General features: G+C 41.6%; 1 protein-coding gene across 2 annotated transcripts in view; it reads right to left on the bottom strand.

Moving 5' to 3' along the window:
• The window catches only part of sema4c (sema domain, immunoglobulin domain (Ig), transmembrane domain (TM) and short cytoplasmic domain, (semaphorin) 4C), an 88,636-nt gene extending 64,654 nt beyond the window's left edge, over window positions 1-23,982 (bottom strand). For both annotated transcript variants that reach the window (XM_053326069.1, XM_053326070.1), the window contains exon 1: window positions 23,749-23,982. The gene's annotated coding sequence lies outside the window, so the exon portion shown is untranslated. The remainder of the gene's footprint in view (window positions 1-23,748) is intronic.
• Between the last annotated feature and the right edge of the window lie 307 nt (window positions 23,983-24,289).

Genomic DNA, 24,289 nt, shown 5'->3' with positions numbered 1-24,289 from the left:
ATCCTGTTTCATTAGCTTTCCTCTCACTGCTGCTATTGTCGTCTGTCCAACAAAATATAACCGGCTGAGGGACGGAGCCGCAGCTGAAATAGCAAATAGCCAGGCGAACCAACGTGGGTGCAAGATTATTGACAGAGCGGAAGGTTTAGAGTAATATATGTGAGCGTGGATCAATTCATGTGTCCACTCCTGAGTGTGTGTGAGTGTATGTGTGTTTGAACGTGCACCGCATGCAAATTCCCACTGGGTGTTGTGTTTGTGAAGCCTAATTTGTGCACATGTACATACTTGCATCTGCCCCTGCACATGTGAGTGTGAGTTTATGTGTGTATGTGTGTGTGTGTAAGTGACTGTAACGGTGTGAGCTGTGTGCATTATCTCATTTTGTGGCTCTCCCAGGCTGCAGGAGGACCTGTCCCTAATGGCCTCTGTGTTCATTGTGGCGGGGCAGACAGAGGGCAAAATGAGGGCTGCCCTCCCCCTCCATGGTAACTGCTGGGCCCCTGGAGGTCCATTGCTTAGTTGGCTGTCCCACTCAGGGTCCAGCTCGAGCCCTCTGGGACGCCTGCAGAGGGGAACTAGACAGCTAAACAAATGAGATCACCTCCTACTACTGACAACGTCTACCTCACCCAGGCTGACTTCACATGCACCTTGGCTAACTTTACTTTCCTGATTCAGTGATTTAAAGGTCAGTGTGAGAAACAAATGTGAATGTAACAGAATCAGATGAGACCAGCAAACAAACACTTTACAGTTTTCATGGAGAGTATTAATAATTAAAAAGCACTGACTCATCCAGCCTCGTTTTTTTTAAAGAAATAGCTAGACATTTTTGAGAAATAGGCTTAAAGTAGGTTGAGAAGATTGACAACACTCTCATATTTTTCTGTTAAATATGAAGCTACAGTCAGCAGCTAGTTTGCTTAGCTTAGCACAAAGACAGGATGTAGCTTAATCTAATGGACAGACATTAGAGTGGCATCAATCTTCTCATCTATCTTGAGGCAAAATGTCGAATTATTCCTTTAAGCAGATTTTTTTGACTCCTGTGAGCCTCACAAAAACAATTTCATTGACCTCCTGAGGTGGAAGCAGAAAGCTCTGAATTTGATAAATCCTAATCTCAAAATCTCATTACCCGAAAGAGAAGAAGGTATGACTTTTTGTACTTTTATGAGCGAGCTGCCCCTTTAACCATTAACCAAGTCATACCAAGTCAATTTATGGGGAGTGACGGAGACGGACAGCCAGCGAAACAGACGACAGACAGCGATGCCCTGCTCTTTGAAGGAAATTACTCATCTTTCTATTCTTGCGGGGACATCTGTTCTCCCTAACATACACAGCAGGTGACTGACGTCTGCACACACGCACGCAGTGGACTCAACCTGTTTAGCCCCACATAATGAAGCACATAATCACATCCTCAGACGCTGAGACATAAAGGAGTTCTATCAAGAAGGATTATCCCTGTTACACCCACCCCCACACACACGCACACATACACACACAGATGAGCTTCCATGCACGCAAAGACAGCAAAGATGCATTACGAGTCCCAAAATCAAGAACACAACAACCTCAGACTGTTGCCACTAAAATGACAAATGAGGACGATAGAAGACAGCAACACACGCCGAAATTTATGTGTGAATATATAAAAACAGTCTTCTTCTCAAAACAACAATTATTTGACTAGATCAGGGAGTCACAAAGCGAGAAAGAAGAAAGCAAGGAAGAAAGAAACACCCTGTGAGCAGCTCTGGCTGAGGTCATCTTTATTAATAAACCCTCTGACAACAAACACACTCACATCAAGGCTTTCGCCCTCCACACTCCCTCCCTTCCTTTGCTCCTTGAGAAATGGCAATTGCCAGACAGACACAGTGGGGGTGTGGGGTGTGGTGTCTGTACCCACACATACAACCATACACACACACACACACATATACAGTGCAGCATGGCCTAGAGACAGCGTGTCAGTGATCTGTCAGAGGGTAACAGTGCGGAGCAGGTGTGTGTGAGTGTGTGTTTTGGGGAGAAGTAAAAAAGAGGATGGCCAGACAGACAGGAAGTTTGCTCTGCACATACACACACACTCTCACACACACACATACACACTAAGAAACATGCCCCGGCTCATTTGTTCCTACTGACAGGAGAGGAGAGGGATGGTTTTCTACAAGACATGCCTAAGGGGGGGAGGACAGGTGTGTGTGTTGAGTGTCTGTGTGTGAGAGAAAGAGCATCGGAGGGAAGAGAAGCAGAGGAAGAGAGCTCAAATTTGCATCAGATCTTAAGGAATCTACATTGACTAACTGTATATGTGTTTCCTTTGCAGACAGTGAGAGTGTGCATGTGATGTTTGCTGTGGTGGAAGGTGAATGTACTTTTGCCCAGAGGGACACACTTATGATGCGACATTAGAGCGTGACCTGGTATCACTGCAGACAGCCATGTAACACGCTCAAGTGGCTTTATGCAATCTGAACTCACACTTGATCATTCATCGCAACACAGCAGGTGGATTTTCTCATGTTTGCAAGCAGGTGTTCACACGGAAAACAGCAGCCCATTAAAACAATTAAAGGGGCTGTGATGACATATGATTGAGGACGGACTGAGTAATTCACCTGTTTGTTTCAAGTCTTATCAGTAGCAAAACACTGCAGAGGTTTATAGTAATATAGGACACAATTTGACCGCTATGGAAAGACAGCCAATATCAAAATAACTGTAGAATAACACCATTTATGTTACAAATTAATCTACCATAACTGTGAGCCTGCACATATATGATAGACTAATGCAGTATTGGCAAAGGATGCTACTTTGCTTTGTAGGAAAGGTTGAGCCATCCATCCATTCATCCATCCATCTATCTTGTTATGCTCATCCACATCCAAGAACGCTGCAAGAGCTTCCTCATTCATTTGAATGACACTGTTCTGCATTGGCATCCCTGCTGTGTTGCGCTCCAGCAAAAAAAAAAAAAGAAAAAGAAAGCATGGCCATCTGGCAAAAAAGATGCACCTGGCTCTACTTTTGCTGGAACCCAATGCAAAGTCATCTGGCAAGGCCTTGCATTGGCCTGTCACATACCTACCAGGGTACATCCCTGGTAGATTACTTTGTTTTTCTAGTAAGATACAATTATTGCTGCCTTGCAAACTTTCCAGAGCAATCAGTTTTTGTCTTTTAATATCATATACCGCTGTGTAGTATTTTCTTGATGAGGTTTAAAAGCCGAATTGAATTGCAACCGAGCAAGATCGCCCGGACATCCTTCTCCCTAGCCACGTCCTCCAGCTCTTTCTGCATAATTCTTCAAGATGGAATACATAATCCCTCCCATGTGTTCTGGTTCTGGCTAGAGTCTTAGCTCAGTTGTACGTGCCTGGAAAACCCCAAGAAGGAGGCATCTCGGGGGCATATTAGTGCCCAAACCACCTCAATTGGATTTTTCAGTTGATCCAAGCCTTATATCCTGTGCCTTAAGATTGATTTATACTTTTAAGACGGCATTTCTGCGACTGGCAGGGTCAACGTGATGTAAATGTTGTCGTCTGCCCGTGTTGAAAAGGTTCCATGAGGACAGTCTATATACAGCCTAACATTTATGACCATGTACATACCCACAAACATTTTAAACACACCCCACACCCAAATATATATAAATAGAACCATGCATATTCGTTTAAGTGTCTGGCCCTTACAGGTGAGTCCAGTTATAAAGGAAGGAACATAGATCGACCAGTACATCAAAAGCTTGCCCTTCATGCCAAGATCCATCTTTATCACACTGTGGTTTAGCCAGGCTTAATTTCTTTGCCGGAGCCCTTTGCACCTAGACCCCTACTGTGCCAATGCAGTGGCCTCATGCAGTGTTAATGCCGGTCTGAAAACAGTCAGAGTCAGATTCTGTTAAATGAAATCTTTGGCTAATATGATACTGTTTTGCTTGGATGTCGTGTAGCTAATGTTTGGGCTTTGGTAAGTGGCACTCTTCCTTTTATAGCCGCAGTGGCTGTCACGATTATGCTAAACAAGATGTATCTTCTAGTTATCCCAAATAGACTGCTCTGCTGCCAAATGCAAGACACATCACTTCCCATGATGCTACTTGTTCCAGAGAATTCTTCATGGGAATGACTTACGTAACACAGAGCGTGTTTACATCAGCAAACGCAGAGTATAACAAATAAAAGCTTTATGAAGTGAATACATGTTTAATCACTAGTGTGTCATATCGGTTTGCAGTTACGAGAGGTAAAGGATACAGAAGATCACTTTAATGAATCCCACTGCGAAAACAAACTTTCCCCTGTTACATGTTGTAAGTTCCAGTCAATATTACATGATGTACATTCTGTGACAGGACAAATTATAAGTCATGCCAGTTCTTCAAGGGAGCTCAGGATCAGAACATGTGACACAGTTGAACCTCGGCGGATCGTCTTGCTCACTAAATGCAGAACAGCTGGCAAATTTCACCATTCGCTCTGGTTAGGCTGCATTTAACATTTGGTTAAAAAGCAATTTCTTTTTCCACCTCGACGAAGCCGTTTTATAGTATGTGTGCTTCTTTTGGACGCCGCCGAGTGAGTGAAGAGATGGCAGAGACAGCAAGGGTACAAGCGCAAACGTTGCCATCTGGGTTTGAGAAGACTGTGCTGTTAGTATGAGTTGTGCAGCACAGACCTCCGAAGCCCTGAAATATCCCAAAAAATCACTATTTCTACAGCGTGGACCCACTTTCTGGTGCAGCTAAAAAGAACTGAAGAGCCTTTATGATCTTGAGGGAGACTATAATTATTATTAAATCTAATACTTGCATGTATATTATAGATGTAAATAGAAGTGAGGAGATGTCAGGCATTCATAGTCAGCTCACTGTTCTGCAACACACTAGATTGTAAACAACTGGAGGCTCAGACACTGTGACCAACAAGGATTATATCACCTCGTCATGAGATCACACCGGGCCTGTAGCCAATTGCTTGATGTGCTTTAAACTGTCAAGACCGGCTGAGACGAGATGAAACTCTCCACTCTAACTCTCGGCCCGCTTACATTTTATCAATTTCCAATGAGAGCATAACTAGGAATCAATGGCGTAATAATGGACGGTGAGAAACCGTGTTAAAATGTAATGCTATCTGTTAAATGCACCTTTGGTTGCTGGCTGTTCAATGCGAGTAGAATGCTTGCCTGCCTTGTAATTAGTAAGGATACATTTTGTCTTTGGAGTAGGAGGAGTGGGAAATTTGAAATTGGATTTGGATTTTTAAAAAAGTTGATATCTTTAGAGTGAAGCTGTCCGCACGTTTTGAAATCTGACTGTTATAATGAATGTGTTCTCTGCACAGCTTGTTGGAAAGCTCTCTGAAGCTGCTATTACGCTGTCATGTGACATCCAATAAAAACCATACAAATGAAATTCTTTAAGGTGGGTTAGCAGCTGCTTAAAGCAAGTTGCACTGCAGGGTTTTACAGACCAGACAGCCCTGAAGTTGCTTAGAAAATTCCTTACATCACCTACATTGCAATGGTACATGGAGACTCAATAAAAATGAGTTTGATGTTATTCTAACCAAAACATTAAAGATCAGCTTTGAGAACCTGTAATTTATTCATACAAACTGTCACATGCGTACAGCTTTTTTCAATTTTCCTTCAACCATCACAAATTGCAGACTGTTTTAAATAACATCAACATCAACAAACCTGCCTCCAAATAAATGCAAAGCTCAGTGGTGGCTGACACATGCTGTCAACCCTTGAATCAAAAACTCAGCAGTCACTTTCGAGATGGAAAAATGTCTTCGGTCTGGTAAATAAAAGCCACATCTGCACATTACCAAAACCAGTGGTGGGCTGACTGTTTAGACAGACTGGCAGCGTGCAAATACAAATTGGGATGTTTAAAAAGGATGTGTCAAATTCAACACACATCTATTATTTGTTCTGATTGAATTATATGAAAATTAGGATGCATACTGAGACATTCAAAGAGAAACATGTCCCCAAATCCTCTCATTTCTAAAGCAAAAGTCCCGGAGGTGCATAATTGGAGAGGTAAACCCTTTAAAAACGCACCACGGCACCATGTTTAACAGTTATTTCAAAAAGACTTCTGATTAAAAAGCATATTCAGAAGTCCACAAAGGCGTCAGAGAGAGTGAAGGAGCTCTTCTCTGGCCCTTTAAGTCAAGGTTAGAGGAAAGAACTAGGCCATTTTGTTGCCGCAATGGAAAAACAAAAGTGGCAGGGTGTCTGGGTGGCAAACAGGGGGGAGGGGGGCGGGGGTGACAGCGGTACAAAGAAATCAAATAAATACTGACAATAAATGAAGTGCAGAGGAGGCCTGTGGTCACTGAGCAGAAGTCAGAGAGCCGCTGACGACGACAGTCGCGCACTCTGCCTGTATCTTTTTTTATCTGCAACATTTTGCCGCTTTACTATTCTTGTCTGCACCAGTCTATCTCACTTCTTCTGACTCTCTTTCATCATCACAGGCACTTCTCTGGCTTCCATACACTCTATATGAATTGTCTCTATACTCTTTCATTTATTTCAGCTTCCATTTCCTCACTTCTATCTTTAAAACTTTGACTTTCTCATTTTTTTGGGGTCGGATGAACTGTCTCTCAACCTTCTTGCGTTTCACATGTTGAGTCTATTTAGCTGCCTGACACTTATCTCTGACTCAATTCAGTCACTTATCTTTAAAAGGAATAGTTTGACATTTTTGGAAATAAACTAATTAGCTGTCTTGCTGAGAGTTAGATAAGAAGATTGATGCCACTCTTATACAGTATCTGTATGATAAATATGATGCTATGGGACAGTTAGCTTGCCTTAGCATAAAAGACTAGAAACAAGGAGGAAAAGCTAGCCTATTTCTCTTCAGTGGTAACAAAATTTGTCCTCTAAGCACCTCTAAAGTTCACAAATGAACACAATATATCTTCTTTGTTTAAACCAGCATTTCCCAAAATGTCAAATGTGTCCGGATGTATTTAGCCTAGCTAAGCATAAAGATTGGAATCAAGGGGAAACAGCGAGCTTGTCTCTGTCTGGTAAGAACAAACTATGCAATAAAACCGCCAATGCTCACACTGAACACTGTATCTTTATTCATCCACCCAGCTTTTTTATAGTGTGCTACCAGATATGTTGGTGAACACAGACAGAAGTTAGAGCTTCTTAAGCTTCTGTACTGTGACATATTTCCCATATGAAACAGTGTACAGAGGGATTTAAATCAAATCCTTCACATTTGATTGGACCGCTAAAAACTGGGCAGGGTTTATAGAGTTAAGCACAAAGCTACAGAGAGACACAGAGCTACAGAGGACTTTTGGCTCCACACACACACCTCCCTCACCTGTTGTTAGATCGAGAAGAGGATGAGGGAGAGATGAATGAATTGGACCTCAGCTAAATCTCTCACCATATTACCCCGTTAGCTACTACAACCCACAAACAGTGAAGTGCAGTTTTATGTGACTTTTATATGATTTATATGCAGCTTGCTACTCGCCCAAAGTCACATTTGATTGGATGAACTTTTGTAAACGCCCCTGAGTGCAGGATGAGTCATCAAATATTTGAAAACCGTTTTACGGGAAGAGAAAAGACAGGGATTTCCATGTAAAACACTCTAATACTGATACGTGGCATATACAAAAAAGATAAATAAACATTTATGGGACACAGGATTAAAACGTATTTCACTGGAATATAAAAAAATACATATCAAAGTGTCTTTTTTATATTTATAATGCTATAAACATTAAACAAACTAGTTAAAACATGTGACTGCTAATGCACAGTTTTGTAAACACACACAAAGATACACACACACACACACACACATAGAGGCAGTGACAGATATACACACTGATGTCTTCATACTTTGGTAACAACATTCTGGTGATCCTTCTAAGGTGTTCGAGTGTTTGTGTGAAAGTGTGTAGTGAGTGTGTGTGGTGAGTGCTACAACCCATGTGAGAAGTAACACACATAAATCACAACAACATGTACATGATGGCTTCATACTAATTACAGATTGCCTGCGTGTGTGCGTGAAGTGTGACGCAGTATGTACGACAGTCCGAGAATATGTGAGAACAGTTTGTATGAATCTGCCGGAATGCTACAGCGCATGTGTTTGTTGATTTTACAAAGCCCCCCCCCCCACCCCACCAACGAGCACACACACACACACACATGCTATCTCTCTTTCCCAAACCACTGGTGCCTTTGTGAGTCATTCTTGTCAGTGTGTGTCAGAGTGTGTGCGTGCATGTGTGCACATCTTAATCTCTCAGCTTAGACAAACCCAGCAGAGATTCTAGTAAATGTTGTTAATAAAGTCTAGCAGGAGCTCTGTCTGTCATATAACTGTGGTAACACACAAACACACACACACACACACACGGATACGCACACACACACGCTAAAATACACAAATACATGTATAGACTTCATAATTCTCATAAAGTCTAAAAATCATACAAAGCACTTACACAAAGGCACACCCCAACACACACAAAGTCAAGGACACACACTGGTGCAGGTACAAATAACACACAAACAAACATTCACAAAGAGACGAAGATGCACACAGGTTTACACACACTCGCATGAGACACAGACACAAAGAAACAGCCACACAGACTCAGAGAAACAAAGGCAAAGGCACACACACAGACACAAAGAAACACATACACGCACACTGCGACAGACGGCGTGGGCCTGACAGCATGCAGCACATCCACAACCACAGAGACACAATCCTCATATGCTATGAGTGCTGAGGCAACACACTGCGATGGCGAACGCAGCTCTAGAGAGGACGGTTTTGTGCGCTACAATAATGCGGGAGGCGTCCAACGACACAGCATCACTGTGGAACAAAGCGAGCGTCCACCGCAGCGACGGAAAGAGAAATCGCACACATCTGAACACACAGCACGGCTCAAAGCTCAGCCGGTCACACAAAAGACACAAGTTGATGATTATGAATGAGTGCGATCACATGCACAGAGTGGGTAGGAGTCTTCTTCCTGAAGCCTCATCCACTTTCATCCAACTCAGCATGCATCAGGTCATATTGTAACAAGTATTATTACAATATTTTGATGATGAGCATTTATTTCTACCTTACTTATACTCATCTAAACTTAGCCCAAAGCCCATTTTTGTCCAAAAGTAACAAAATCTGCTTAACAGCACTTCTAAAATCTCTTTTATCAATACATTATTTGAAGTTATAGTTGAAGAAGTGTAAGTGTAATGTGCCAATACATTTTTGGATTCTCTTGTCTGGCAACCTCACGGTGCTGACAAGACTTCAGGAAGTTGCTGCCCCCATAAAACCACAAACAGACGTTTTTAAACTTCAGATCTATATTTAGCATTTATTCCTCTTCTCTATTAAAGAGCCACAAAAGAGCAGATCCACCACACATAGAGACACACACTCAGCAAAACACTCGACCCCACCCCTCTGCTACCCAGCAAAGCGTCAGGGGAGCGGAAAGAGAATGACACACTCCACCACAACCTGCCCCACCACCTCCACCCCTTACACACCCATAGCCACACACACACACACACACACACACAGCAGCAGCAAACTTAATTTCAAAATCAATTAATTAAAAAGCACGGCGCTCTCCCACAGGGAGTCAAAGACAAATTTGAGACATTTAATCCTGGTACACAAATCAGAGCTGTTCAGAGGGCAGATATGAGAGGACAGGATGGATGGAGGTACGGAGGGATGGAGGATGGACGGTCAATGAATTTTAAAAAGGGAAGCCGTGTTAACTCAGTCGTTTCAATTTGACATGACTTTGCCTATTTTAGCTCTAAACCCTACTTTTTCCCCCTCCTTCTATCGAGATGGAAAGAAGAAAAGAAAAAAGCATGATCAGCAGAGACGGAAAGAGAGAGAGTGTGTGTGTGTTTGTGTGTGCGCGTGTGTGTTTATGGGTTCATCAGCATCCCTCTCTCTCCCCCTCCCTGTCTCTTTCCATTAGTTTTGAGGCGTTTTTTAAGGAGACGTGCTATTGACTTTTTGATGCGTACAGGCAGAAGGCGATTCATTGTGTGTGTGTGTGTGTGTGTGTATCTGTGTGTGTGCCTGTGTGTGTTCTTTGTGGCTGGTCTAACCTCGGGCGAAAAAATCATAATAAAGAGTTTGCCTTTCTCTCTTCCCCGGTGTTCCTAAAAAAGACTTTGCCTTATAAGTACAAAAAAAAAATGACACTGCGAGATAAAATGCACCATATGCCACGACTCTGTGTGTGTGAGTGTGAGAGAAGATAGAGGGAATGTGTGAGCATAAGTGTTTGTTAATATGAGCAATATGTGTTTGTGTGTGTGTGTGTGTGTGTGTGAGTACAAGCAATGAGTGAATGTGTTAGTACAGGTGAGATAGTGTGTGTTCGAGAGAGTGTGTGAAAGCATGAGGAGAGGAAGAAGCATAGAAGTAGATGAAGTAGTCTCGGCTCATTGAAAACCATGTAGCTTTAAATTACTTTTCATTTTTTCAGATACATTTATGGATTAAAGGTTAGCTTTACTTTTTTTCAAATTAATCGCAATACAATATTTACATGCCATCCTCTTACTCCTCAAAAATATATTCCACAATACAGCGAAAGCTATTACGGTTAGTCATGGTTAGCTTGTTGATTTGGCTAATTGATGAACCAAAGGATTAAAACATAGCTTTATATTTTTTCCCATTTATCTTAATACATTATTTACATGTCATATGTACATTGAAAGTGTTGGTCATTCTAATCAACCCCCTGTTCCTCCTCACAAATATATTCCACAATACAGCTAGTGCTAATATAGCTTGTTGATTTGGCTAACTGGTAAATTTAAAGATTAAAGGTTAGCTTGACATTTTTCAAATTATTCTTAATACAATATTTACATGTCATATGTACATTGAAAGTTTAAGTCACTGTAAAAATCCTCCTCTTACTCCTCAAAAATATATTTCACAAAGCTAATGTTAAAGCTAATATAGCTTGTTTATTTGGCTAACTGAGGCTGAGTTGAGTACTGGACAATTTGCTCTGCCTTGACTTCGAAAGTTGTTTGCTAATTTCGTGAATTTGTAAGCTATGCTCCTGATTTGGCTGAGCTAAATATGCTAAAGCCTCATGTTAGCTTCAGCTGAACTTGAGTGCATTTTTAGACGTGAAACTTATTTTCTAATCCTATAAATACTTTTAAAAAATCATAAAACTTAGTGAAAACAAATTGCCACAAAGATTTAAAATATAGTTGTCAGGTTTTTTTTGTCAAGGAAAAGTAAACGTTTTATTTACTCACTGTAACAATATTCCATATCAAGTGAGAGTTTTGCAACATAATGATGCTTAAGTAAGAATGAAACTATGTGTATGTTCTCGGTGCATTAATGTTTAGGCAGTACATTAATGTTGTACTGTAGCTTGGTGGATATAAATTTACCTGCTTACATGCTGGAATTTTTTTTTATTTTAAATAATTTATGTCATATAGCCTATAAGCTGAACATGTGTTTTGTATGTAAGATCTTAACTTGTCTAGTGACTACTAATTATAGCTGACAGTACAATATTTCCCACGTTTCCCATGTTATAAACGGTCACGCTAACCTAATTTCCACCACTCGAAAGCAAGAATATGTGTTTGTACATGTGTGAAAGAATTATGCAGTGTATGCATGAATGTGTGTGCATGTGTAAAAGGCTATATATGGAGAGGTTTATTACAAAAGGGAGCACAGCAGTAGGGGACTAAAGCAAGAAGAGCAAGAAGAATAAGAGCTAGTACCAAAAAATAAAAAGATGAGAGACTGAACGAGAGAGAGAGAGAGAGAGAAGAAGGTGAAAGCCAGGTTGGAAATTGATGGTGTAATTGTTGACTGCTGGACTCTGCTCTTATCTTGGTTTCTCAGAGTTGTTGTCTGGGCACGCTGGCTTCTTTTCTCTAGCTTTCCAATCTCTGTCTCTCTCTGGGAGTGGACCAAACCTGGCAACCTGTATACTTTCCACACTTCTTTTTTTCCAGCTCAACAGCCCTTGTATTCTTCTTAATCTTTATTTTTCTCCTCTTTTATCTCTTCTCTGTCATATCATTGTGGCTGCATCCTATTGAGCATCCCATCCCATGTCATGTCTTTCTCTTTTTTCTCTCTCCAACCTTCTCTCCAGACAGTCAGACATCACGCAGAGAGCAGTGGTCTGGAAAAGAGCAGCAGGAGAGGGAGGTGTGTGTGTGTGTGTGTGTGTGTGTGGGGTGCGCAGCCAGCCGGGGTCAAAGGTCAGTCTGCAGCAGGATAGGGGGCGGATGAGGGGGCAAACACACATGCTGTCTCTCTCTTTCACCCCCACTACCCAGCACATAAGCCAGACCCACACCTCAACAACAGTCCTATTATAGCTGCAGCTGGTAATACAGCTGCGCTCAAATGAGATTCTAGTGCTGGACTTGAGGTGAGGCCAGTAAGGTGCTAGCCAGAGCTAGCTCTTACAATCATGGACCTTACTAAGGTAGCAGTGAGGTTTCAATAGAAAGTGTAGAGGTAATTTACAAAGCAAAGACCTCGAGGGGTTAGAGGAGCAGATGTAGAGAAAGTAAATCAGTAAAGCTGAATTGATGTAAGAGGTTAATGAACATCCTAGTGTAGATGCCTATAGCTTAGTATCATATTTCACCACAATTGCACAAGACCAATGTACTGTCTGTGATCAGGCTTGTGTTGTGGTTCAATGTGTTTTCTTTTCCTCATGGTATTGAGCAACATCGTGTTATGTGCATACCTGAGTGATTTATATCCAGGTAACTTCTGTTTTGTGTTGTCTCATTACTGAATCAGAGGTTTCTGGAATCGCTATGTTTACATTCTTAAATTCTCAGTGAGTCATAGAGATGATTGCGGCAAGCGAAATATTCACAGTAAAGATGTTTTTCTTAGATATACTGTAAGTTACCGAGAAGGAGAAAGCCACTGAGCCTTTAGCTTCCTTGATATCGTCTTTCACGATCCACATTCTCCACTAGTGTTATAAACTTGTGGGAGAAAACACTGCAGCACATGTGTAGGCTCCATAGTGATGCTATAACCCCTTAATGCACACCTATAAATCCAGCTTAAGGCTCCCAAAATTGTTGCGGTACCCCTGAGCAAAGATCTTAACTTTTTACCATCTATACCACCCGTGAGAGGCTGGCACTTTGTAATACCTGCACTGACTGCTAGTGCTATGATACCTTATGTAAAGGTGTAATATTTGTATATCAATAAAGCTTTTTTCGTTGATGTCATTCACAAAAAGAACACTTTGCCTCTAAAATAGACAAGGTACAATAGCTGAAACCTACAATGTAATAAAACCTTGAAATCTCATAGTTAAAATACAAATTATAGTGAACATGAACAATTTAGGCAGACCAACTGCAGACAATCACAATCAGTGTTAAAAGGTTAACCCCCAACTACTCCAGTAGATCTGCTCAGTGGCTCTGGTTCTGGTTCAAGGCTCTGGTTGTACTAAGCAGCTCCCAGTGTGAAGGTAAGGCTGCAGGTGGGAGTGTATGTGAGAGGACTGAGCTACAAGGCATCATTAGAGTGACATTACAGCACCCGATATATAGATTCTGTCCACATCAGGATCTTATATCCAGCATTGTGACACTCTGACATCTTTATTTACATTCAGATTTCACTATATGTGGTATTTTTGCTGTCTGCAGGATCTCATTACATCTATCGTGGGCACTAAGCGAAGCTGACGGGTAGGTGGGGAGGTGGCATCGTCAACAAAAACAAACAGCAGGTCTGCAGTATATGTAGGCACGATTCTGTGCAGCCTGTATTTACTTTTAATTTAAGCCAAAAAAAGGGTTATGTTTAGCAAACCTTTCATAAGACGCAACAGAAGCAGTGACAGGTTACCTCACTGTGGTGGCGTTAGCATCTGCTGTGAACACTGTATCAGTTCCTGCTTCACTATAGATAAAGAAAAGGAGCGGTGACTCATGCGTTTAGATCCTGCTGGAGTCGTCATACTGGGATCCATGAGGCAAGGGGGCAAGACACCACAGTCCTCATCACACTTTCAATCATTTCCTACAAGTCACACTGCCTCTTTACAGAGGCATCTCCAATTAATGAAAAGAAGTACGCTTCAGCTCGGGAGACGTTTAAGCAGCATTTCACACATTGTCTTCACACTTGCCAAAAAATCCCCATGATACTAGAGAGGAGTACTTGCTCAGTGGTAAGAGCCACATGAGTGTGTGATTGATTTTTCTATAGTGAAGAAAAAGCATTGACTTCCCAGTAAGAAGTGACAGGCTGAGCTTCCATTGGGAATTGCAACGCTAAGTTAACCTTGAATTTCCAGTTAGAGGTGCTACACTAGTTAAACATTTTCTATTTCATTTAGGAGGTGCTAATGACTAACTTTGATTTTTCTACACACCAAGATAACACTAGAAAAGTAGCAGGAAATAAGGAAGGGTAGTTCTCACTTTCCTAAAGCTAAGCTACTCCCACACACTAGCTCAATGAAGCTCTCAGAGAGCGGCCATGTAGGGGCCCTCCTGCAGCTGATAAGCCTGCATGGGCCCCTCTGTAGTGCCTACCCTGGAGGAAGGCCATTAGCCTGGTGCAGCTCCTTCCTGGATAAGCTGCAGCTTACTAGCCAGCGAGCCGCAGGGCAACTTTTTATTGTCCTTTCAAAACTTTATGTGTGAGTGTGGGGCGATAGCATGGGAGGGGCAGTGTGTGCTGGAAAGTGTCTAGAATACAGTATGTGTGTGTGCGTGTGTGTGTGCTCAAGCTGCGCGCTCCCGGCACTTCCTGCCCACTAACGGCCAGTCCCACGGTAGGGAGGGTGAGCTCTATCGGACCAGAACAATGCCAAAAAAAGGCTGTCATAAAAACAAACTACCATGCTCTGGTTAGCACGGGGAAGAGGAGGGTAGGGGCCTACTTTTCACTGCACACCCCCACCCCCTCCAGCTGCCCAGTTCAACTACGTCATTATTCACACACACATTAACGCATACAATCTCAGGACTTTTTACTGTTATCTGTTGCTGGTCGCCTGTGCCGGTTTGCATACAAGGAAATGATGCATGAAAACAGCAAGAAGCAAGAGCTGAATATGCATAGACATATAATCTAAACACACACACACATACACACACAAAGCAATGTTGCTGCTGACAGTAAACAATAGGAACCTCGCATTCACACAGGGTCCAAACAGCTTCGACGTGTCACCAAAACCAGAGCAACAAAAAGAGAAACAATTTAAACAAAACGCAGAGCGGACAACTGAGCCAGAAAACATCTGCTGAGTCAGAACAAACAAAACAGCCAGCAGCCAACGAACATATGCCTCAGGGGACCTCAGAAAACATACTAAATACCACGGTGTCCCGAAACCCAGTTGGCTCGCTGACAAGGTTTTTGGACGGGCATATTACTGTCTATCCCCAATCCAAGCTTTACAAATTTCAGACATAGCCAAGGATGGATGGACCCAGGAAGCAGCATGAAACAGGGAAGATGAGTCCAGCTGCTATCTGAAGAGGAAATTATTGGACAAGAGTCAAATATAATGAAGACTCCTCTCCCTCTGTCAATCTTTGACTCAGTAGGTGGGGACAGATTGAAAAAACAGACTACATGGCCGAAGATACTGTACATGGATGTACTCTGCTGTAGATTCTATGCTATTTTAATGATCCAGCAGGAATAAATGACATTGTACAGTGACAAAATATTAAAAGAATTGTTTAGGAATAGAAGACAGATTCCTCTCTCATGTCTATACAGTGTGCAGCAAGTATAGAGCCACCAATTCTCACACATTGACTGCGAGACTCATGCAATTGACACTTTTCACACGCTCTCATGCCACACATCCATTTTCACACAGAGCGACAAACAAAATTCATAAGTGATAATGTCGTGGTGCGAAAAGAGGACACTGACAGCGCACAAGACAGACAAGACAGAGCAGCACAGACCATCAGCAAATCTATTATATTGTAAAGTATTCCCACGCGTGTTGCTCAGAGTAATCTCTTGTTGTCACCATGAGTTTGCCAGAGCAGACTCCTGGAAGTCAGCTAATTTCAGCTTCATATTCTTTTAATCAACTATAAGAATGAAAACAGAAAGACTTTAACTGGCACTTTTAGAGTTGCTCACAGTTTCAGGTTCAATGTCAAACCTACTGTGTGTTTGAAATGATGTTGTCATCACTTTTTATGACATTGTTCTGTAACCCTGATCTAACTTCGGTAAACAAAAAAAAATCCATTTAACCTTTCTAACTTTATACGTCCTATTTTACATATAAACTTGAATGGAAACCCAGCTATGAATACATAGACAGATGTGTATACTGAGAGCACAGCAATACAGAGAGAAAGAGATAGAGATGCACATAAAGAGAGAGAGAGAGAGAGAGAGAGAGAGAGAGAGAGACAGAGAAAACATAGAGCGAGGCAGGCGGGCAGCAGATGGCCAATAGTGGTCAGCTGGTCACGAACAAGCAGGTCAGGGCTCTCCTCCACCTCCATCCTACAACTCATATATAATGTAGAGGACCTGAGCCAACCGGAGCAGCCCCACCAAGCTTTGCTTAAAGACCTTGATTCCTATCTGACTGAGTCACATAAAGGCTAGATAGGGAGCTTGTTGTGTCGAAAAAAGCACAAACCTTCACGTCATGGCATGAAGCTATGAAATACTCTCCATTTGTTCCATCATTTGTTTCAGACAACAGTAGATTTGGGGCGATGCCTCTCACCAAAGCTCTCACATTTTTTAAAATGACATTGATCAGCCTGACAGGGGATTGGGTGGGGGTGGTGGGGCAGAAATTACAGGTCAGAATGAAAAGCCTTGGTAAACTTCCACATCGCAAGAGTGAAAAGATTTAGTACATGGAACTAGACTGGCTCTACAGATTTGCCTCCAGGAACATCACTGTGCACCATATTGGATTTTCCACCAGTCTGACTTTCCTGGAAAACACTTTCCCTCCCTCCGGCATTATTTATTTATTGATTGCCCCAAAGGAGGGGGGTAGGGGGGCTGCATCATTCATAGTAGATGACAAATAATTATTGCTGCTTGGTGTTCTATATTCTGAGTGTATTGTATTTTTTGGCAAAAATGTTATTTTTTTGACAATGCCTCCAATAAAACTAAGACATTTAATTTAACTGAATTGATCCAACAGAAAGAGAGAAAGATCCATAATGGCTGCTCCCGGAGCATTCAGGGTACTACTATTAGAGCCACCAAAAGGATTATACTGCTTTCCTCTATCCTAGCATAGTTTTCATTCACAATAGGCTGAATATGCACTTGTCTGTTCAATTAAAGTTGAGCTATATAAGTGGTAAGTGCTTACACTTTGGCAATGCAAAAATGACCTCATTATGCTACTCAAATGGAACCAAAATGAGTGAGGGAGAGAGGAAAGGGGGAAGAAATATGCGTGAGTAAGTGGGCGAGAGAGATAGAGGAAAAGAGAGAAAGAGAGGGAGAGAGCGCTCAAAGGCGACGGTAAGTTGCAGAGGAGCAAAAGCCTCTCGTTTCGGAACAACTGCAATCACAGCCGCTGCCAAAAAACCCTCTGGATCCATCCTCACGGCCTGACGGAAAACTTCTCAACAGGCGTTAAAGCTGCTGAGAGGGGGCTTGGAGGTTGTGTAGTGTGGTGTGTGTGTGTGTGTGTGTGTGTGTGTGTGTGTGTGTGTGTGCTTGTTTTATATATTAATAGTGCTTTCTGCAGCTTTATAACATCAGTAAATTGTAGCCATATCAGATTCGGTTTCCATGGTGGCTGAGAGCTCCGCAAATGAAGCAATTCACCATTTGGACAAGACGTATGATACATTTAGTGGAAATGTTGCGCGTAAATACAACATGAGCAACCTGGAGAGCGCATTTACGATAGCACATATGCAACATAAAGAAAAAAACATAGCGAATAAAACAACATCACTGTCTCCCAATTCCATCCAATATGGTGCGTGTGAGCAGGTTTTTAGTATGTGGTGTGCTCATACTGGAAAAGGTGACAGAATTAAGTGCATTATGCATATTAAAACACGCTGTGGATGATGCAATGCACAAAGGAAACGGAGGTGCTGTTCACAGCTGCATTCTTTAAATAAATTGCAGGTGGTGCAAAGAGATGCTATAATGAAGTATTAAATCTTTAAAAAGAACATTTCGCTTTCTCTTTGTGGATTTTAATTGGATGCTATAGATGTTTCAAATGATTCCAGCATCACTTTTGAATCAAACCTTTCTTTGTGTAAAAAATTTTTTTTGGTATTCTTACTGCAAAACAGTACATGACGATTGATGTATACTAACTGAACTATGAACTGAATCACTTATTCTCTTTGGAAATACACAAAAACCCTACCTACATAATGCAGAACTCATCACATTGAACTACTTCTGTTTAGAAATCACCCTTTCTATCAGTTCTGTTAAGAGAATGGATTACAACTAACCTTTTATGGCTTAATTTCTCTATTCTCAACAAGTTTACAGAACTAATCACTGAATCACTTTTTGTCTTTGGAAATACACAAAACCCCCACATAATGCAGAACTCATCACACTTCTGTTAAGAGAATGGATTACAACTAACCTTTTATGGCTTAATTCGTCTATTCTCAGCAACTTTATGCAAACTGCTCACTGAATCACTTATTCTCTGGACATACACTAAAACACCCAGACATTTCAGAATTCATCACATTGAACTACTTGTGTTTAGAAATCAACCTTTCTATCACTTCTGTTAAGAGCACAGATAACAACAAACCTTTTATGGCTTAGTTCCTCTATTCTCAACAAGTTTATGGAACTGATCACTGAATCACTTATTCTCTTTGGAAATACACAAAAACCCTACATAATGCAGAACTCATAACATTGAACTACTTCCCAGCAAGTTCATGCATATGCTCATATTTTATTATATAGTTATGTTCAGAAGTTATAATTGTGTTGCCTATTGTTTATTGATAAGTAAACACATATTTGCTTCATTAACTAATGACCTAATTGTGAAACGCCATAAGTTTTCTGCTTTGTGGTAAACAGTACATCAATTTACATTTCACCTGTGTATGGTCAGTGATCTCTGAGCAGTAGTGGACTAAGCCAGCGGAGCCCTAACTAATACTTTATCTACAGTGTTACAAAGAATTGAAGGTTGACATGGATGAAGCATGACTATAATCTCAAATCATGTCAAGTTTATTGGTGAGCAGTACTGCACAGCCAATTCCAGAAAACAATAATCATAAATAGTACATTTTTTAGAGGTATACATCACCTTTCTCTTCTTGCTGTAACCATCTGGACAAAAAAGATCAATTGTATCTGTATCTGTACAATCTACACTTGGCAGTTGGAATGAAAACTCCACTGTCATACACATTGATGTATTACAGTTCTGTTTTAACATCTCAAAGTTGAAACTTTGAAACTTCTACTCTGTTGTAACTCTCCATCTCCGTCTTGTTTACGGCTGGCAACATTTCAGCCTCTTTTTTTTTTTTTTTTTTTTACTTGTGTTTTCCATTTCTTTATGTCGAACATGTGCTTTTCTTATCTCTCGGTGCTTTGAGCCATCTTGGCCACCCTATATTTCCTCCTGGATTGATATACAGCACAAAGCCAGACTGCTTTATAGCGCAAAACAGGACGAGATTGCTGTGTTCTAGAAGAGCTTGAACATCTTCAAAATAGGAGACAGTTCAATGGGTGAAAGATCAGTGAAACCAAAACGAAAAAGGATTTCTGTTACTTTTATCCCTTTCTCCAGAAAGCCAACGAGAAATAGAGACATAACACATGAAGTGGAAGGATAAACAACACATAGGGGGAGGCAGCAGTTCATGTTTTTGGTGTTAATCTCAAGAAATAGTTTTACAGTGACAATGGCAAAAAATCCATTTAAGTGACAAAGTATAGAAATCCTTGGCGTTTGTGAGTGTGTGTGAAGGTGAATTAGTGATAGACTGTCATCGTGTCATTTTTAGTCCACAGCTGTGCACATTGCAGCGTCCCTCAGCATAGACACACACACTCACTCACTGTAATGCCTCGATTTCTCAAGCAGTCCTTGATAATGAAGCGATACCAATAATAATGCAAGCACATATTAACCGAAAGCATGAAAACATAAGGTTTATATCACAGTGACCCTGCACCCTGCCACAGTCCATTTACCCTGATGTTCTTGTAAACAAGTCTCTTCCCTTCCTTCTTTTTCTAAACATCAGCCTGTCCAGCCCAGCCCTGCCTCCCGCTGTTTCCCTCCAGCACACACTCAAATGTCCACACACACACACACACACACACACACACACACACACACATGCTAGACCCATCTGCCTCTGCACTCCAGACCTTGCATCTGGCCTACCGTGAACCATATCTCTGTTCAACACAAACATACACAGTGTGAAGCATCAAAAAAAGGGGGGAAAAAAAGAAGAGTCGGGGTGATTCTGTTTATGCGACATCAGGACACAGAGGGCATGACTGGTGATGTGAACTTCTCCCTTCAGCTTGGCGGGGAGAGCAATGACACACAGACCAGTTTGAAACTAACGCAAAAACTAAAGCAAATCTGCCTCTAAGAGAGATTTTTATACAGGAGAGAAAAAAGCAGAAGATGTATAAAATCAGTGGGATTGAAAAGCCGGTTGTTGTGAAAATGATGCCTCAGTGGGAAGCTAGTGCATCAATTGTTGTTAGCAAAGGATATAACAACAAAAAAAAGAAGCCTCTCCCACCATCTAAAACACATTATCGTTAGCGAATTTTGATCCGTGCGCTCTCACAGCACCACATGAAGCACGAGTACAGACTGAATACTCTCTGTGTGTGTCCCTGTACATGAAGCTTTGGAGTTACATAATCAGAAATCATCCCATTATCACAAGAGTTTACCGTGCATTCAGCTGCTCCCCATGTGGGATACCGTATCTGTTGCATTGACGTGATGCATGTGACACCGAGATGACAATTAAACACACACGCGCGCGCACACACACACACACAAAAACACACACACGTAAACAGAGCGAACCAGACAGGAGACATCTGGTGCAGTGACCATGTAACGGCTATGATGCAATGTTGGCTCTTTGGTGTCAAAACACACAATTTCTGTGTGTTTTACATATGTGCACTCATGCAAAAGCACATACACTGACACAGATAGTTAAATGTCCAGCAGCCGGGCCATGTGCGTGCAGTATATATAAACACACCCATGCTGAGTAACTCATCAAAGTTTTTAAGAAGTCCACCTTGGACTCCAAAACAATGATATGAACATATGAACATTAAAAAGCTGCTTAGTGAACCATGTGGTCAAAATATATGTGTGTAGAAGCATGCCTGTTTACATGTGTGTATATATAAAGCATGTGATCCTTTGTCTTGCGTGACTGTGTCGTTTTTTTGGGCGTGTGTGTGTGTGTGTGTGTGTGTGTGTGTGTGTGTGTGTGCTGAGGAGCAGGAGAAGTGTGTGAGGAAAGATGGGAAGGAGGCTGGCTGTCAGGATGTGAAGTCCATTGTGTGTCCGACAATGAAGAGATCGAGTCGGCAGGAGCCCTGTGGCTCTCTCAATGGAAGCATTAACATCTGGGGCCACAGGGCTGTGGTGTGTGTGTGTGTGTATGTATGTGTGTGTGTGTCTTTGTTGCAACTGTCCTGGATAAAACTGGATTTTAAAGGTTTTTGCCCCAATATTTGGAATAATTCAGATGTCAGAAACATGTTATTCAACAACCAATTTTCTTTTCCTCCTTTTCAAAAATAGGACATATCTCCTTGTAACCTGCTTCAGTCAAACATAATCTACTCTGTGTGTTCCTCTCAAGGATTATGTCTATTTTTAAAGGTCTGTGAACTTGATTTTTGCAAAATAAAAGGTGAATAAAGTGAATTTGGGTAGGATTATCCTCCGCTACATCCCCTCTGCACCGCAAATGTCAGCTCGCGGCTCAATGCTAATGCTGAATACTACCAGTATATTACTTTCATCAATCTTTGGCAAATGATATGCTGACATACACACACGCACAATGCCACCAGCCTTATGAAAAAAGGAAATCCTGTGATGAACTTTATGAAGAAATTACACAAATATCACAAAGCGCTAAGTGGATCCTTGAGCACAATCAAACTCAAATAAAGTCATCCTCCACCCACTCCATCCGCCCCCCCCACATGGCAATAACACCACTTTACTAACTTCTCCCACAACACTTTTCAAGGCCTTGTCGGTTCATACCCCACCACCCCTCTCCCCACCCCCCTCCCCAATCTGTACTGTCTGTCAGTTAACTGGCAGTGGCACCATACAGCTTGTAAAAGAAAAAGAAAAAAGAAAAGGGAAAAACAGGCAACCCCCCCACCCCCCTCTCCTCCTTCTCCACCTCCTATCCCATTAAACCACCACCTTTTTAAACAACCCTTGCTCACTGTCCAGAGTGTCCACCTCCTCCTCAGTAATTACAACAATCACTCAACTGGAGCTAATACTTCATTAAAGCCACTAAAAAAAGAAGAAAATAAAATCAGAAGGGGACAGCACTCTAAAGTAATATCTCAAGTCAGTGGATTATTGTCACCATGAGAGCTTAATTTTTTGACTTTCAGCTGAGCATGCAGGAAATGAAAGCAGCTATTCAAGAGGCTCATTGCTTTTATGGCCGGCACTGGACTTGGATGGAGGCTGTCACATATATATAAATATATATGAATGACCTATGACTGATATATATATATGACAAGAAGCTTTTTAAAAAATCATACATTTTCAAGCAGGTTGTCATGGAAATGCCTCTAAAATCATACATATATTTACTGTAACTCTTTGAAATAGCTTGAAATTAGCCAGAGCATGTTTATAATCTATAAACTCCCAGTGCAAGCAGATAAAAATAGAAGTCAGGGATATTAAATTGATTCCACATGAGATAAGAAACACAAGCAAAGCAAGGTCTTTAAAAGTTCACACACACACACACACACACACACACACACACACACACACACACACACACACACACACACACACACACACACACTCCAGACTTAGAATTATTACAGCCAATTATGATCATATGAAGTGATTTCAGCTCCCTGGGAAATAACTCAAGCATTTTGCAGCACGAGGAGGATACAACGAGTATGATACAGCACACATTTAGACATTTAGACAATATAGCTCCATTTCTGGGTTAATTTTAAAGCAGCAACACACTGGAGATACACACACTACAGTGAAACCCCGGAGTTGATCCCCGTCCAACAGCTCCTGACCGCAGTGCGCTGTGTTTACACTGCGCGAAATGGAGATAAAGTTGCACTGCATCCAGCCCCAAACGGACAACCTCCCAACACATAGAAATGATGTGTGTGTATATGTGTGTGTGTGGGGAAAAAAAACATCACGTCGTATTTCCAAACGTCCCGATTCCCAAAAATAAAAAGAATTCCCAAGGAAAGAAAAACCGATGGGGGCTTCGTGGCAACAGTTGGAGATCCGGAGAGTCGGGATTTACCTCTGCTTCCTCTGTCTACTTTTAATCCAGACACCACACAAACACTGCAGCCTCCATGGCGATAAATAACGGCTCCAAACTTACCTTATTATTACGCTGATGGTGCTGATGATTACAGGCAAAGCATCCTGCGCTTTCCTCTCCCGTCTTTCTCTGACGACAGATCCAGGATCCTTTTTCCTCTCTCTCTCTCTCTCTCTCTCTCTCCCTCTCTCTCTCTTCTTCTCTCTCCCTCTCTCGCTTCTTCTCCGTTATCTGATTTGTTTGTGTATTTTGAGTTATAAATTATTCCACATCCTCACACAATTTCACACGGATTCGTCCCAGGTGTCTCCTTCTCTTTCTTCTCCTCCTCTCTTGTTTCTTCTGTTATTTTTTTTTTTTAAAAAAAGGTTTGGACCATAAGGAAAAATCAAGCCATATGATCCTGTCATTCAGTTTCTACACAGAGGAACTGGCTCTCCGCACAACTCCCTCCCAAGGCTTTGTAACACGAAACCAGAGGAGGAGGAGGAGGAGGAGGAGGAGGAGGAGGAGAAACGAAGAGAGGAAAAAAAAAGAAAAAAAGGGAAAGAAAAGAAAAGAAAGCGTCAATTTAATCCACTATCTGGGACGAGTTTAGATA

This window comes from Scomber japonicus, chromosome 9 (assembly GCF_027409825.1).
Source record: "Scomber japonicus isolate fScoJap1 chromosome 9, fScoJap1.pri, whole genome shotgun sequence".
NCBI classification, from domain to species: domain Eukaryota; kingdom Metazoa; phylum Chordata; class Actinopteri; order Scombriformes; family Scombridae; genus Scomber; species Scomber japonicus.
Note: the sequence above shows the minus strand (reverse complement) of the source record. Positions and strands in the feature narration are given on the sequence as shown.